Here is a 17709-nt window from a genome sequence, read left to right as displayed (position 1 = left end):
TTTAACGTTTGCAAAGAACTGCAAATTCTGCTTCACAAGCCACCTCTTCCTTTGCCTCAATTAGCACTGCCTGTCAAGCCTTTTTAAAATTCTGCTCCAGACAAAGTAAGTGTTTACAGTATCAGACTGTGTAAAATCCATTAGGGGGTTTTTTGGGGGGCCCTCAAAGAGTCTACTGTAGGTAATTTCACACAGCTCTTCAATTCACTAAAAGTATTGGATTTCTGCACTTGGGTCTCCAATGGAGTGCTAGGATTGATAGCTGAAAATGGAGGGAGCCTCTACCTCGGAGAATTCCCATAGGAGTGCCACTCACTCCCAATGTGTCTGCAGATAAATTGCACTCAGCCCACACCGCTGTCTTTGTGTAACAGAATACAACAACTGTTTACGTCTTGCCACAGTTTCCCAGGGGAATTCTTCTGATTCAGAATTACTTAGCTCCCATCCCTTAGTTCTGTCTCCCAGATTTGCACAGGAGCAACCTAAAGCAGATAACAGACCCAGCCTTTTTTTAATGTCAGGAATAAATATTAATTTGGAATAAAGCAAAGAAATGTTGGGCTCAGATTCTTGTCCTCAATCTGAAGATTCTAAATAATAATAATAATAATAGAGTTATAACCAGAAAATTTCCTTTTTTTAAGGGCTGTTGGGTAAAGAACTGGAAAGAAAACTTGGAACCTTGTTATGGTATAAAGTTGATAGCAGCAGGAATCCTATATGTGTAAAAACGAAAAGATTTGTCAATTCCCAATGATGGGAAAAGTGGGGGAGCTGGCGGGAATAGCAAAGCTGTTTTAACTAAAGAGAAGAACTTGGTGCTTCCTGAACATGGTTGTTTCCTTGCAGATGCTTCATTAGGTAACATCAGGCAACATGATCAGTGCTAGTATATATTATATATTAGTGGCTTGTCCTGACAGCATTGGTGGAGGTGCGACTTAGAGGTTCTTTGCTTGGGCTGCGTACTGTTAGCTGGTTTGGCAGTTCTTTGGGGTATTGTTTTTTTCTTGATTGTTGGTCTGATGTTAATCTTGGAGTTAACCTATGCCACAAAGAAGAGGGGGCCAGGTTGTTCACCAGAGCACCAGAGGGAAGGAGGAGAAACAACGGTTGGAAGCTGATCAAGGAGAGAAGCAACCTGAAATTAAGGAGAAACTTCTTCACAGTGAGGACAATTAACCAATGGAACAGCCTGCCACCAGAAATCGTGGGTGCTCCAACACTGGAGATTTTTAAGAAGAGACTGGACAGTCACCTGTCTGAGATGGTATAGGTCCTCCTGCTTGAGCAGGGGGCTGGACTAGAAGACCTCCAAGGTCCCTTCCAGCTCTATCCTATTCTATTTGAGTGTTGATTGCTGGTGGGTAGGTGTTTTGGTCTTTTTGTTCCCTTTTTGGCTTGTTGATTGTCTCTTTTGCACAGTATTAGTTATTATGTTTATGTTTCTAATGATGGCTAGTTTGTCAGAGTACCAAGCTTCTAGAAATTCCCCAGTGATTTTGGACGTGCCTTGGTCTAGGATGGTCACAGTTTCCCAGTTTTTGGTTAAACCTGTCCATATGTTGTGACATTAAAGAGTCTTCATCGTGTGTTCTGACTGCTAGTTGGTATTCGTGGATGTGTTCTGCCAGTCTTCTGCCTGCTTGTCTCACGTAGTGATTTGCACCAGGAAAATCAGTTCAAATGGGTATAAAGTTCTATTGTGAGTTATGCGGTCTGCAAGAATCTGCACTACTAGCAGTCAAGTGAAATTCGCAGGAGATAAGAGTAGAAGAAATTCAAGGTGGGCTGGACTTAGTTCTCTTGTGAGCTTGAAGGGACTCGTGACTGATAACACATTTGACGCCTCCCTCGGGCTGAGCCTGGTCATATCTCCTACATCTAGTGGCTGTTGCACTCATTACACTGTATGTTGTAGATGACTTCTGTTTTTTCTTCATGGATAAGGAGAACCTATCCAGTTTCGTTTCCACCTCCACTAATATAGTAAAGGTGCTCAGAGCAGGTTGGGCCAAATAGTTTATCACGATTGTCTGATCACTATCAGGCAATTAAAGCCAAATCTATTGATTTATGATTTATGTGGCCTTTTATGAGCTTTGCAATTACCTGAATAAAGATAATGGAGGTTCGGAGAGCTGAAAAATAATGACTCCGGTATAAGTAGTTATGAATGAACAATAAGAGTGCATCAATTAAGGATCAAGAAGTTAAATGGGGCAGTCATTTTATTGTCAGTTTCTAATTTGGATTATTAGGTCAATGGGGCAGCAGAAAAAAACTTCTTGGCTTGGAAACAACAGTTCCAAGTTCGACTGAAACAAATTACCTGTGTGAGTGTGCATACACACAGAGAGACACTTAATGGGAAGAGTTCCTTCTACTGATGGCTCAAGTGAACGATCTTGACAGCCCTTTAGGTTCCCACCCCAGCAGGATGCTCTCAGAAAAGGTTGGTAACATGACCACTTGGCCTTGCAAAGACAATTTAATTGAAAATTCATTTGCCCATCAATTCCCATCCTACAAAGGGAAGGGAGGAAGAGCGATGGGGGCTGGGGGTGGAGGGAAGGGTCTGCACTATACCCATAAAACAATTTCTTGATTGGACTCGCCGGATCAGCATACAGTACATTATGCCGTGAAGAAAATGATTAAAGCAAGTTAGCGTTTCGTCAGGCAAAGTAATTATGTTATGATGCATTTCATCCACACAGATACTTCTCTTGGCGAATGCATTCATCTTGTTGACAGAATGTCTATACGTGCTGGATGGAAGTACATTTTATGGAGTTGATGCAATTCATTCCATCTTCTAGAGACTCTTGAATGTTGGCTGATTTATTTATTTATTTATTTTTGTCAGCAGGATGGATTTGACCATGACATAAAATTAAATTTGTCTGCAAGATCAGTGGTCCAAATGTGTCGGGACACAGCCTGCAGGAACAAACTAAAAAGGGGCATGAGACATTCAGACATCAGTTCGCTTATGCCAAGTCTTTGTTTAATCCTATTTTGGGAATAAACTGCAATTCCGCTTTGTTTGCCGATGACACTAATTCATAATTTACTGATGTTGAGTAAGATACAGTTGTTTAAATCCACGCTTCATACAAAACTGTTAGCCATGATTTCTGTCTCGAGTCGCTTCTACAGAGAGATGGGCAGCAGGTAAATTTGATAAATAAATTTTCAAACTATAATTCAAGGACAGCTTCTTGGAGGCTGCATGTGTAAGTGAAGCTGAAATTGAAAAAAAAAGTAGCCAAAAGTGGATGTGGACATCTATTTTCTTTCTGATTTCTCCTTTTCTTTTCCTTCTGATGTCTCTCTTTTTCTCAGTCACTTTCTTTTTCATACCTTCTTCTCTCTCCCTCTCTCTTTCTCTCTTTCCCTCTCTCTACCTCCCCAACTCTCTCCCTCTTCCTCCCTCCCTCCCCCTCTCTCCCCCTTCCCCTCTCTCTCCCCCCACCTTTCCCTCTCTCTTCCTCCCTCCCTCCCTTTCTCTCTTTCCCTCTCTCTCTACCTTCCCAACTCTCTCCCTCTTCCTCTCTCCCTTCCTCTCTTCCCCTCTCCCCCTCCATTGCTCTCTCTCTCTCTCTCTCTCTCTCTCTCTCTCTCTCTCTCTCTCTCCCTCCCTCCCTCCCTCCCTCCCTCTTCCTCTCTCTCCCTCTTTCTCTCTTTCCTAAGTAGCACATTGTAAGGGATTTTCATAGAGGCTAAATTGTTCATTTGCAAGAAAGCTTTTAAAAGTGAACTGAACGTTGCAAGTCGTGTTTCCTTGTTTCCAACAGAATCTAAGGAATCTTCCTTGGAGTTCTTCCACCACTGGATTTCTGGCATGGGATGGTAGCTCAGATTAGGTGGTCTATGAAGTCCTCTCCTGCTCAATCCAAGATCATTCCAAACAGCCCTTGGGAAAGATATTTGCAAACCATTCATGCAATTTTAGGTTTGTTCTGCCTATTCTTCACTTGGCTGGTTTCAAATATTTCCCTATAATTAACTTTGTCACAGACCTCCGATAATACGAATTACATCCTTACTAATAAATAAAATAAGCATGAACATCCAAAGGCTACGAAAACTAAATATTTCAGTGCTACGAAAAGACCTGAAGAAGACCAGAATTGATTGATTTTAAGGGTGATGAATACTTTATTTCATTCTTTTAAAATAATATTAAGTGCTCCCTGACAGCCCCCGTACCGAGAGTTTTTGGTGTCTTCTCTGTAATTTAGTAAACTAGAAGTGAGAAAAATATTTTCCACTTTCCTGGATTTTAAAGATCTGAATGGATTAGCTGAGTGCTTTAAAGTTATTTACTTTTACGGCATGCCTACAAAGTAGCTATTAAATATGAAAAGCGGTTGGAACAAGAGATAGCTGGGAATTCTAATTCAGTCCCACAAACTTGATAAAATACACACGGATTCAGTCCAGGCTTTATGAAGTAAACACCAAAATGTCTTTGTACTTGAATGCACAAATAAGTTATGTTTATTTTGTCTTCTGTTTTATTTTTTTCTTTCCCCTCTCAAATACATTTGGTTTATGAATTTTGCAAAACTCATAGGATCATAAATTCATGGGATCATAAAGTTGGGAAAGGCCCTTTAAATTCCAAACCTTGTTCAGTACGAGAATTCAAATTATAATATTTACAACAGACAGTTGCTTCACACACACACACACACACACACACACACACACACACACACCTCAAATCAACGCAAGTTCCTTAGCAAGGAGAAGACGTTGGTTTGTGAGGTTGACCTTTGTAGGGAAACAAGTATCAATAATTCCTACCAATAAGTCCACTTCATTTTGTGGCACATGAGAGCTGGGGATGAGTGAGTGATAGGCAGAATTGTGTGACTAAGATAACTTAAGACCAGGGCTTTTTTTCTCACAGAACGCTCAGAACGGAGTTCCGGCACCTTTTTTGGATGGAACCTTGTAGGGAGGGCAAGGAGGGTTGCATGACGTGTGTGAGTTCCGGCACCTTTTTCTTTTACAAAAAAAGCACTGCTTAAGACTGAGCTCTTCTTGAGGAGTGGGAACATCAGGGTTCTTTATTGCTCAGCAACAGCTCAATTGGCTGTGTAAACATGAGATTTTTAGGAAGGTCAGCCTTCCTAAGCGACAATTCTAATGAAAACTCATCTTAACAGCATAGTCATTAGTTTTATCAGATGATCGGGCCATCTGCCTGACAGAGGGTTTATGTAAGTAGGACCATATGCTTCTTGTTACTCTGTCATTGGAGCAATTATGACAAAAGGTGGACCACATGCGTGGCTCAGCCGAAGCAGAGCCATGCTCTCCTCCAACTGTTTAGGAGAGCATCCCAGTATCGGACACATCCCAGTAGTCAAATTCCTTGCTAATTTGGACAGATTCAGAATTAAGCTGGTCTAAAGCTTTGGGAAGAGTTAAGGATGGAGTAGACTTCTGCTGCGCTGCATTGAACGGGATGGAACATATGCGATTATTGTTCAGGGACTGTTACATAGATGTTCGTTTTGCATGTCAGCAAATTATAATCTGTCCCACCTGAACGTGCCTTGCCTTCCCCTGCCTCCCAGACACAGGGCATACACCTCTGCACAACCTAGAATTTGAGAGTTGTTTGCATCGGTCCCTCTGCAGCCGTTTGCAACTTCCACTTACCTATCAACCTCCTTCACAGTGTAGGTATGTGGCAACAGCTACAGGCAGTTGCGGGGAACTCTAAATCAGCCTTTAGGAGATTCAGAAACAGAGATGCAGGCACTGTGCATAGACCAGTGTGGTCTAGTGGTTAAGGCACTAGGCTAGAAAGCAGGAGTTCAAATCCTGTCTTAGCCATGAAAGCCAACTGGGTGACTTTGGGCAAGTCATTCTGTCTCAACTCAGTGCATCTCATAGGGTTGTTATTGTGGGGGGAAATAGGAGGAGGCAGATGTGTTGGATATGTTCACCACCCTGAGTTATTTGTAAAAAAAAATGGGGGGATACAAGTAATACATAATGCAAGCAAATACATTTTTCCCCCCCTGAACTTTTGATCCAAGGATCAGGATAAAGAGAGAATGAAGAGAATGGAGTAGTTCTGATATTTTCACTGCCTTTGGGGACCATCTTCTGGGCTGCAGTGCTCAGAACATTCAAGAAATTCTACAGGGCTGCAAATATTGACAGAATTCTTCCACAGTTAGTGATAAGGAGAAGTCTCTGTGGACCTGCACAGAAGTAGGACCTTTCTGCATATGATGATGCTGTTGGGCTGTATGTATGCTAAAATCTAAAGTAGAATTAACAAAATTCAGTTGCTGTGTTTTTATAGATTATTCCTAAGCATATGATGGCTTAATATGATGACGTGGTTCCTGCAAACTGCTAAGACACGGTGTCCAGTCTTGACAACTTTAAGATATGTGGACTTAATCTGAGATTTCCACAGGTCTCCGAGTAGCCACGGTTGGACACCCCTGTACTAAAAAAATATGATGAGTTATAAACTATAAATTTCAACCAGTTTCTTATGTGTCTTTAATTAGCAAGTGCATAGGAATCTTCACAACATGGATTTGCTCCTTGCTTCTTTTTAAACGTTGCTCTTGTCAAATTTAAAACTTCTTTTATCCTGAAAGGAACAATTACAACCAATCCTGACATATTCAGACTAAAATCAGTTTGCACTAAAATAAAGTTACTCTGCTTTGTTCTTAACCAAAGTATCTGAAAACACCGAGTCTTCTCATTGACTTCTGATAATAAAGAACTCCCCCCCAAAAAACTATTAGCCTAACAATATTCATTAAATTTCCAAAGACAGAAAGTCTTTTATATATATATATATACAGTATATAATAAGGTAATTTATAAACTGGGACCTTCCAGAAGTCTCAAGTAGAGATACATATTTAATTTCAAGCTTTTTTCTGCAGAGAGAAAATTCTTTGGCTTGTGAAAAAAAGAATGCAATTATGGTAAGTAGGCAGAAGTTCAAATTGCAGGCAAAGTTTGCCTTGTGTTTAATCCCCAGGTGGCTTATCCACACTTAAGAAAGGGTTGTTTTATCCCAACAAAATGGTGTGACAAAAAATAAGCCTAATTCAAATTGTGTTTCTTTATGCAACAGCTCATATAGCTTTTCCTAATCAGCCTATTAAGTATTTCAAACATGTGTTTAGCCCTCAGTTTTCTTCTACACCTTTCTGTTTCTCATCCTCCTGCATTTTCCTCCACCTGTTCTTTTTCAATAAGAAAAAAAATTGCTTGATAATTTTTCCCTGAGATCCAAGGGAATTCCCAGAAATGGCCTATTTATTTATTTATGTATCCAGTTTATACCCGGCCGGTCTGATTGTCTAAGTGAGTCTGAGCACCAACATTCTTTTATACTTCTTGTGTAATAAGGTGGCAAGTGAATCTTCTGGCCTTCACTGAGTCAGCTGATCTCCAGTGGTCTGCAATCTTCCTCACTTCCAATAGTGAGAGCCAATGAGAGCCAATCTACTCCTTTACTAGGACTGATGATGTTACCTAGTTTGGTAGTGAAACGTCTGCAAGAAAATAACCGAGCTCATAGAGCACCAAGGATCCCACAGCTTCATTCAGAGATGTCCACAGGATGTGGTGCTTCCATCATATTGTTGCAATGCATGTTTTACTCCAGGGGTCTTCTAACTTGGCCCTTTTATGATTTGTGGACTTCAACTCCCAGAATTCCTCAACCAGCCTGGGAGCTGAAGTCCACAAGTCATAAAAGGGCCAAGTTGGAAGACCCCTGTTTTACCCCATTGGTACATGCATGTGACATCATGACCCATGTACAAAAGGGGCAGAGTTTGGGTTATGGTGTTGCTTTATCACTAGACTCTGACCACAGACATCTCTGGCCACCGATCCCTGCAACTTAACAGGATGGAGCCACAAACTAGCCCTGTTACTAAACCAAATTGAAAATGAAGTAAATATAGGTCACCATGCTTAGTGCTGCCAAATGCGTTGAAGGAAAGCCTATGAAACTGGCTGTCTCAGTATGCCCTTAGAATATAGAATAACAGAGCTGGAAGGGACCTTTGAGGTCTTCTAGTCCAACCCCCTGCTCAGGCAGGAAACCCTATACCATTTCAGACAAATAGTTGTCCAATCTCTTCTTTAAAACTTCCAGTGTTGGAGCATTCGCAACTTCTGGAGGCAAGCTGTTCCACTAGTTCAGGGGTAGGCAACCTTGGCTCTTTTATGACTCGTGGACTTCAACTCCCAGAATTCCTGAGCCACCCACAAGTCATAAAAGAGCCAAGGTTGCCTACCCCTCCACTAGTTGATTGTTCGTACTGTCAGTAAATTTCTCCTTAGCTCTAGGTTGCTTCTTTCCTTGATTAGTTTCCATCCGTTGCTTCTTCTCCTGCTTTCAGGTGCTTTGGAGAATAGCTTGGCTCCCACTTCTTTGTAGCAACCCCTTGAGTCAAGATTTAGTAGGGATTCATGAATGATAAGGCTTTAATTCACATAAATAAGGGGCTGAAGATAATCTGTTCACCAATAATCCACCCGAGAAAAATTATGGGTCAAATACGTAATTCGCTACCGATTTCTTTCAAAAAGCCACTTTTAAAACAGTCAAATGGGAAAAAGGAAAACAACAGCCCTAATACAATCTCACTGCTCTACAGCATCAATTAATATCCTGTATTTGTGTGTGTGTGTGTGTGTGTGTGTGTGTGTGTGTGTGAAAGAGAGAGAGAGAGAGAGTGGGCGCCCATGCACATCTGTTTAATCCTCCTTTGCAAATTACCTATTATATAAGATAATGGGAGAGAAGTCAAAATCATGTTTTAGCAGAATCAAATTATTGCTAATAATTATATACATGGAAACTCCCCACAAAAACCTTCCATTGGTACGTGGAACACCCCCCTGTACAAATACTTTGCTCTTTGTTAACATTTAACAAGGGATTCAATTAACAGGTGTTCCTGAAACCAGGGGGTGGTGGTAAATAATTAAATGTTGAGTGCTAGGGATTTGTTCTCTTTCACACCAATTTCCTTGGCCAAGTCCTCATTGTATGGTAAGATATGAAAGGGTTGCCATTTCTTTGATACAACCTCTTATGGAAGACCATCTAATAAGCAAGTCACAGCTGAAGGTAGAGAATGATAAATATCCATTTTTGTTTTGCTGAGTGCTTTCTTTTTTCCACTTTACCTTTAGTCATTTTATTTATTTATTTATTTATTTATTTATTTATTTATTTATTTATTTATTTATTTGTTTGTTTGTTTGTTTATTTGTTTATTTGTTTGTTTGTTTGTTTGTTTGTTTGTTTGTTTGTTTGTTTGTTTTATTATATTTGTATACCGCCCTTCTCCCGAAGGACTCAGGGCGGTGAACAGGGCAATACATGTTAAAAAACAAGAATACAAAAGTTTAAAAAGATTAAACAAGATGCCCCAAAACTATAACAATAAGTTAAGTTAAAATACATAAAAAACAATAAAACCCAAACCCATCACCCATCAGGCCAGGCCAGCTTGTTCGAACAGGTAAGTCTGTGCTGCTTTTTTTTTTTTTTGGCGCACAAAAATTTGCCTGCACCTTTATCACCCGCAATGAGTATACTCTACTACCATTTTGCTCTCCGAACATTTTTGCATTTTGTTTTTCTGGCCTAGAGGTTTTTGTGCAGTTTTCCTTTTGATGCCTACATTTTTCCACGCTGTTGTTTTGCTTTTGAGTTGAGAGCTGTCTTGTAGGACCACAAAGGTTACAAACGTTGGCAGAATTATCTCCTCTGAAGCTATTTCAACTGATTTAGCAAACTGTAGTTACAGGGTGGTTCTCTCTCCCGCCTCTCTTGTGGACAGCAGAATCAAGTCGCAGAATGGGGATGGTCTCACCCATCATGAGTAATGTCTGCACATTTCTAAAGCACCTGACCTCAGTTTAAAGGGAACAAAACAGCCAAAGAAAAGAAAATTCTACCAAATTTTCAAAACTGCAAAAACTTTAGGTCTGAAGAAGGTCACTGCAATTTTCACTTCAGCCCTTCCCCCAAAAGGAAAAACAAACAAGGCTTTGCATCTCTCCATTCAAACTCAGAACTAGTGTGTGACCCTCCGGGATAGTTTTTTCCACTACTGATGTTTAGATGCCATGGGTTTATTGTCAGAAATGCTAACTGTAATTTACCTGTCAAGTGCTGAGATTCATGCAATCAAGTCTCCCAGCAATGTGTGTTCGCAGTATTGCTTTTGACAATAGGGTTCCTGCAAAGTAGTGGCAATCTCTTGGGACCTTGTAGCTCTTTGTGGAGAGAAAGAAAGAGGCAGCTCACCAAGTAAGAGTCAGAGACAGCAGCAAGAAAATGGAAGGTGTATAAGAGCATGAATTGGCGTGGCTTCATCATGTGTCAACTAAATGGACAATTCAAGGGCAACACAGTCCCAACCAGAATCAGGCATGGACTTGTTGGATTTTGGCTGCAATCTAAGCACATCTTTAATGAAACAGGGTAGATAAGGCTGAGCTAGAGTCTTATTAGCTTAGAGCTCTGATGGCACAGTGGTTAAAGTGCTGTATTGCAGGGTGACTCCGCTCACTCAAGGTTGACTCAGCCTTCCATCCTTCCGAAGCCAATAAAATGAGGACTCAGATTGTTGGGCACAATATGCAGATAACGCTTCTACATTGTAAACTGCCCAGAAAGTGCTATAAAGGCAGTATTTAAGAAGCCTAAATGCTATTGCTATTGCTATTGTTACTGTTGTACCGTTTGCAATATGATTTTATGAAATTACCTGATATTTGCTGGAAACGTTCAAGCAGAGACTGAGTGGATGTTGGTAGAGTGTTTTCATTTGGATTGCAGAGCTAAGCAAAGGGTTTGATGCAATGCTATAAATTATCTTATCCAATGGTATACTTACTTGAGTGTATGCATTCAAATATTTAATTAAGCCTATGGAGGATCTAGGAGTCTAATTCAGGCAGTCAAAAGAGTCCCAAATACTTATTTCACATCTGTGAGTTCCCTTGATTTATCTACAACTTGCTTATTCTAAGCTGTATCAACAGGGCGTCTTCTCAGTTCTAGAGCAAGAGAAAGAAAGAGAGAGAGAGAGAGAAAAAAGTAAAGATTATTTCAGAGCAATATTTCCATATTTCTTCTCCTGATATCCAGGATTGCCATGACCCATGCTCTCGTAAGAACATTCTGTATATAAAAGATTTGTAGAACATGTTCATTATTCAGAACAGAGCAAGAAGCTATATTAAAAAAAAGGAGACGTTTATGGCTAGGGAAGTGAGCAGACATTAATAGGATTACTAGCACATATTTTTCCGTGCTAAAAATCACATTTTCATTTAACCACAAACAAAATTAAGTAGTGTGCTTGAAAGAAATGATAACAAAGGGACAGGAAAGAGAAATTAAATGTTTTTGCATAGCCCACTCAAATGCATCTAGGCGAAAACTCTTTTTATGTCTCTGGGCATTGAATTATACAGAGTGTTGTTTGTAGCTGGAAAAAAAGGGGGAGCAGAAGTTCAAAGATCCTTAAAGAGTGTACAAATAAAAAATATGCATTGTAATGCAGCCTCACTGAGATCCCTTCAGCGAGTGGGTCCATAGCCCTGTGATCTGCTTCTGAAGACGTGTAAGCACTGCCAAACAGCTGCATCCTTCTCCAGCCCCCTCTCACACACACGCACACACACACACAAGAATACACAAACACAGGCACACAGAGACACATACATAATTGCAATGTCCGTCATGGTATCTTTACAGAATGCCAAACAGAAAAATCATAATCACAATTGATTTATTTTACTGGGTTCTCGGACAAAATTGCTAGAGCAGAGTGTCCCCTAGTGGGGAACCAGACTTTGATTTCTTATCTCCAGTATTTTCTTCTTCTTCTTCTTCTTCTTCTTCTTCTTCTTCTTCTTCTTCTTCTTCTTCTTCTTCTTCTTCTTCTTCTTCTTCCTCTTCCTCTTCTTCTTCCTCTTCTTCTTCCTCTTCTTCCTCTTCTTCCTCTTCTTCCTCTTCTTCTTCTTCTTCTTCTTCTTCTTCTTCTTCTTCTTCTTCTTCTTCTTCTTTCTCTTCCTCTTCTTCTTCTTCTTCATCTTCATCTTCATCTTCTTCTTCTTCTAAAGTAATACAGCAATATTCTTTCAGTTTACCTCTCTCCTGTCAATCAACTTGACCCATAGACCACGATTGCAACAGGGGAGAAGACAATGCATTTTTACACTATAGGGAGATAGGGAGCAAAAGAGAGAAGGAAAACTATCTTAAAGATCTGGCTCCAAGCATCTCTGATTTGATTAATGGCCCAATAACCATCACTTGTATAATCCACCATAAATGATCCTAAAATGGTTAAGTTTCCCATGCATGCTGTCTTTCTCGAAAAAAAATCCCATTGAATCATTTGTCAATGCTAACTGAACAACCATCCAGCGTCAAATCGTCTTCATTATTATCTTTTTTTTTTCATTCCAACCCAGGTAACAATATATTTCATCTCTATTTTCTATGACAATATATGTCGTCTCTATTTTCAAATCAGCATCTGTAAAGTTCCTTTCTGATTATCAGGCTACATTCAGTGTCTGAGCAGGTGCTAAAAAGGATATCATTTATTTTGCAAAGAGAAGTGTTTTTGCATGCTTACCTACATAGCGATGATTTTTAAAGAGATATATTTTCTGTTATTTTGATATATTTTTTTATGATTATCATCTTTGGGAGTGATAGCGAAGGTGCAGATCTCATAAAAGATCACCGGAATAAATCAAACTAGGACAAAATTCATTCTCCTCGACTGACAGTCAGATTGTGGAGAGTTATAAGAAAAACCACAACATGTTTCCTGGAGGACAAAGTTGGTTGGCTTTAATGGAAGGCATGTTGCGTAGCTAAGATGACTGATTCGTTTCTCAAATTATGTAGGTAGATCTTGAAAAGAATTGTCTAAATGTGTCAAGAGTTGTAGCCAAGCAATATAAAGAGTTGGAAGCTATATGGACCAATAATATAATCTGATATAAAGCTGTATCTTGGCAACAGCCTCTATACTCAGTGGATTGGCAATTATTAAATAGGCTTAGCTCTGATTGGTTGATCTAGCAAGATTCTTCCTGATATTCTTGTTCAAAGACAAGTGGTCTTTTTTTAATCTCTCCTAAAAATGTTCCCCATTATTTGTGTTACATTTTGCCACTTTGATAACCTTTAACTTTTATTTTGGTGGCAAACGGCCAAAGGAGCAAACTGCACAGAGATACTAAAAATAAATTGAACATAAGCTACAATGTTATTTGCTGTTATTAAAAATAATAACAAATACAAAGTATAAAAAAGCAGACTTAAAATGCAGTAATCACAACAGCGGAATCAAAATATTGTGCAGGTTAACAAAAGCACTTTAATTTGGAACCTCAAGATAGTTTTCGGATGTTAACTAGGACCAAAGTGTTATTTTAATGTTTTCAGTCTAAGCTAAGGCTTAGAATTTACAACCTATCCAGAACTAAAATATAGATAAAATTCAGTTTCTTTCCTTCTGCTTTGCAGTGATATGGAGTTCTACCAAGAATGCCAGTATAGTTCAATTCCTTGCTTGCTCCTAGGAGGTGATGCAAAGGAAGGCTTGCATTTTGCTCATTTTTATTATTCTTTTGAATCAAATATTAATAACAGATGCCTAATCAAGCTTCAAAAAGCTATCTCTTTCTCTCCTCTCCTCTCCCCTCCCCTTCCTTCCCCTTCCCTTTCTTCCTTTCCCTTCCCTTCCCTCCCCTTCTCTTCCGTCTTCTCTTTTCTTTATTTTCTCTCTCTCTCTCTTTCTTTCCTTCCTTCCTTCCTTCCACATGTAAATATAAGAGATTATGAAAAGTATTGGGGAGATCTTCTTTTCCCTGTTACATTTTCAAAGGTCCAGTCTCATAACTCCTTACGCCATAGACAATGTTGTTAGTTGCGAAGTCGTGTCCGACCCATCGTGACCCTATGGACAATGTTCCTCCAGGCCTTCCTGTCCTCTACCATCTTCTGGAGTCCATTTAAGCTCACGCCTACTGCTTCAGTGACTCCATCCAGCCACCTCATTCTCTGTCGTCCCCTTCTTCTATTGCCCTCAATCTTTCCCAGCATTAGGCTCTTCTCCAGTGAGTCCTTCCTTCTCATTAGGTGGCCAAAGCATTTGAGTTTTAGCTTCAGGATCTGGCCTTCTAAAGAGCAGTCAGGGTTGATCTCCTCTAGGACTGACCGGTTTGATCACCTTGCAGTCCAAGGGACTCGCAGGAGTCTTCTCCAGCACCATGGTTCAAAGGCTTCAATTCGTTGGCGCTCAGCCTTTCTTATGGTCCAGCTTTCACTGCCATACATTGCAACTGGGAAGACCATAGCCTTGACTATACGCACTTTTGTTGACAGGGTGATGTCTCTGCTTTTTAGTGTGCTGTCTAGATTTGCCATGGCTTTCCTCCCCAGGAGCAAGCGTCTTTTAATTTCTTGGCTACAGTCCCCATCTGCAGTGATCTTGGAGCCCAGGAGAAGCTCATGGTCTGAGCCACAGTCAGCTCCTGGTCTTGTTTTTACTGACTGTATAGAGCTTCTCCATCTTTGGCTGCAGAGCATATAGTCAATCTGATTTCTGTGTTGACCGTCTGGTGATGTCCATGTGTAGAGCCGTCTCTTGGGTTGTTGGAAAAGAGTGTTTGCTATGACCATCGTATTCTCTTGACAGAATTCTATCAGCCTGTGCCCTGCTTCATTTTGCACTCCAAGGCCAAACTTGCCTGTTATTCCAGTTATCTTTTGGCTTCCTACTTTAGCATTCCAATCCCCCATGATGATAAGAACATCATTTTTTGGTGTTAGTTCTATAAGGTGCTGTAGTGCTTCATAGAACTGGTCAATTTCATCCTCTTCAGCACTGGTGGTTGGGGCATAGACCTGGACTACTGTGATATTGAATGGTTTGCCTTGGATTCGAACTGAGATCATAGACAATAGCTGATGTCAAAACCTTATTGATTGGGGGATATAATGGCCGATCTCAGCTCCTTCTACATTCTGCTCTATAAATAAATAAATAACTTAATGTGTTTTTTCTGGTTCCTAGGCATAGACATATTTTCTTATTCTGATGTTAAATTCATAAAAGTTACTCATCTGATTCCATTTCTCAATTAATCTTAATCCCATGAACATATGGAAGGGTAGTAAGGCCTCCGAATCAATTCACTGGAATGGGATGTTCCATTATTGGTAATCTGTTAGAACCGGATGTTAAACAGACAAGCAAAAGAATTCACTTCCAGGAAGAGCTTTCAGAGTGATTTGTCCATCAAATCAAGTGCTGATTTGCCTTTTGACACCTATTCAAAACCTTCTTCCTGCATTTAATGATGTAAGCAATGAATGGCTAGTGGAAGATAAGTATTTTATATCATTGGCTTTCCCCATTTTTATTTTTATTTTATTTTATTTATTTATTTTTGCTAGTAAGACATTTTTGGAGTGAAGTTTACCGGGAGGGGGGGAGGAATCCTTACCGTAACCAGTCCTTGCATAATTACCATTAGAAACATATGTTTCTTTTGCATTAATTTCATATAGCTTTAGTTGGGGGGAAAAACCTCTTAAGTGGAGCCAAAGTATTTTGTTACATCTGGCAATCTGGTATCATGAGCTAAGACTGAGGATCCCCACCCAGCCACTAACTCTGCTAAATATACACAAATTCAACCACACTCTTAGTTTACTCTACAGCACAAATTGCTGTGAAGATAAACATGGGAAACTCTGCATGCACAGCGAGGTCCTGGAGGAAACACAGATTAAAAATGAATCAAATTATCATTTGATGATAGTTATCAAACAAATACATTGTTTCCCAACCTGACGGTGGATTCCTAGCAGTAGCATACTGCAGGCTTGAAGATGGTAACTGGGTCTAACTACAACAACTTTATTATGCTGGTTACTTTCCATCTTTATTGTTTTTATTTACAAACCCAGTTCTTTAGAATATTTTGCAATTTGAGACACCAGTATTCCCAAAGTCTGGGTGTTTCCCATCTTTCAAGAGTTTCTGTTTGAATTGGGGTACAAAGGATACATCAAAAGCCATTTCAGTGGCAGCATACTCATTAAGAAAAGTTCTCATAGGAACATCTACCAGTCACCAATAATAAATACGATTTTGTGAACCAGCTCACAATACCTAGTAGTTATGTGGGTGATATATCCTCATTAGTAGACATTGATGTTGAGGTTAAATGAACGCTTCTTCTAGAAAATAGTCACCAAAATATAAAAAAGATGTTGAGATTCCAGAAAGAGTGCAGAGAAGACCAACAAAGATGATTTTCAGCAATTACCCAGGGTGGCTGGGAAATTCTGACTAAAGTTGATTTGCACTTCCAGAAAGCATCCATTGTGAATGGCTATTCTAGACCATGTATCTCCTCCATTAGGAAGCTGTTCTTACAAAATGATGAGAAGATCAGTACAGAGTCAATTATCCAAGCCCTTCATGTGTATAGATTAATTTGCTAGCTGGAATGTATCCCATAAAACTGAATCAGTGGTGTGCAAGTACTGTCAGGCTCCTGTTTTAGTAAAATTAGAAAAAGGACTGCAGTCATAAGTGCATCAAATTTGCCCAAAGATCCTATTTTGAAATTGTAATAAATTTTATTTTGCTTTGTCTGTCTACATTATAAAAACAATTGTGCTACATGTGCTCTTAATTGTGTTAGTGGAGCATATTATCCCTCAAAATTGTTATGAGGGAGTAGCAATAGACAGAAGTCTTCACATTAATCAGTATTAGAATTAATGATGCAAGAAATAAAACTAAAATTTCATATTTAAAAGTAAAATTGAAACAGTCACCACCTGTAATTAAAATGCATTTCCAAGTCTCTCTTTAAAAATTGGTTTTATTAGCTACTCTTTGACTCTCTGTGGATTCAAGTTCGTTTCTCTGACAATCACAGATTTATTGGCTCCATCCAAGTGCCTAATTTTTTTTTCGTACCGGCTCTTCTAACCGCAAAAATCGAGCCTTTCAGATTTCAATTTTATTTTTCGTATTTCTAGTCTGACAGGATATTTGTAGTAGAACCAGTATTATGAGGCCTTTTGTTTAAGTTGAAGTTTACATTTAAAGTAGGTCTGTATACTCTTCAGAAATTATTTCTGGAATTATTATTTTAATGGGAGGGAGGAAAAGGAGGAGGAGGAGGAGAAGGAGGAGGAGGAGGAGAAAGTTGTCTAGATAAGAGGTCCCCAACCCTAACCATTTTATCACCAGGGACTGGTTCCATGGAGAAAAGTTTTTGCATGGACCAGAGAGTGTGTGGTTTTGTGTGTTGCCTGCATCCCAAGGATGGGGCTTTGCTTGTTTGTGCAGACCGGCTGTTGGCATGCCACGGCACGGTACCGGTCCATGGACCAGGGCTTGGGGACCCCTGGTTTAGATAGCTGCCAATCTCTTAATCGCAACTCTGGCTACTAAACTTAGGGTTAAAAAACAAAGGCCGCAATCTATAATAAAACTTAGGTGCCTGAGGACTAATCCAAACATAAGGAAACACACAATCACATTAACTCCACATTCCAGGCCTATTCCTAAAATACTCATCATGAAGCGTGTCATTGATTCGTGCAGTTTTTGAAAGGGT

Source organism: Vipera berus (genome assembly GCF_964194415.1).
Source record: "Vipera berus genome assembly, chromosome: 10".
NCBI lineage: Eukaryota > Metazoa > Chordata > Lepidosauria > Squamata > Viperidae > Vipera > Vipera berus.
The sequence above is the reverse complement of the archived record's forward strand: the minus strand, read 5'-3'. Positions refer to the sequence as shown.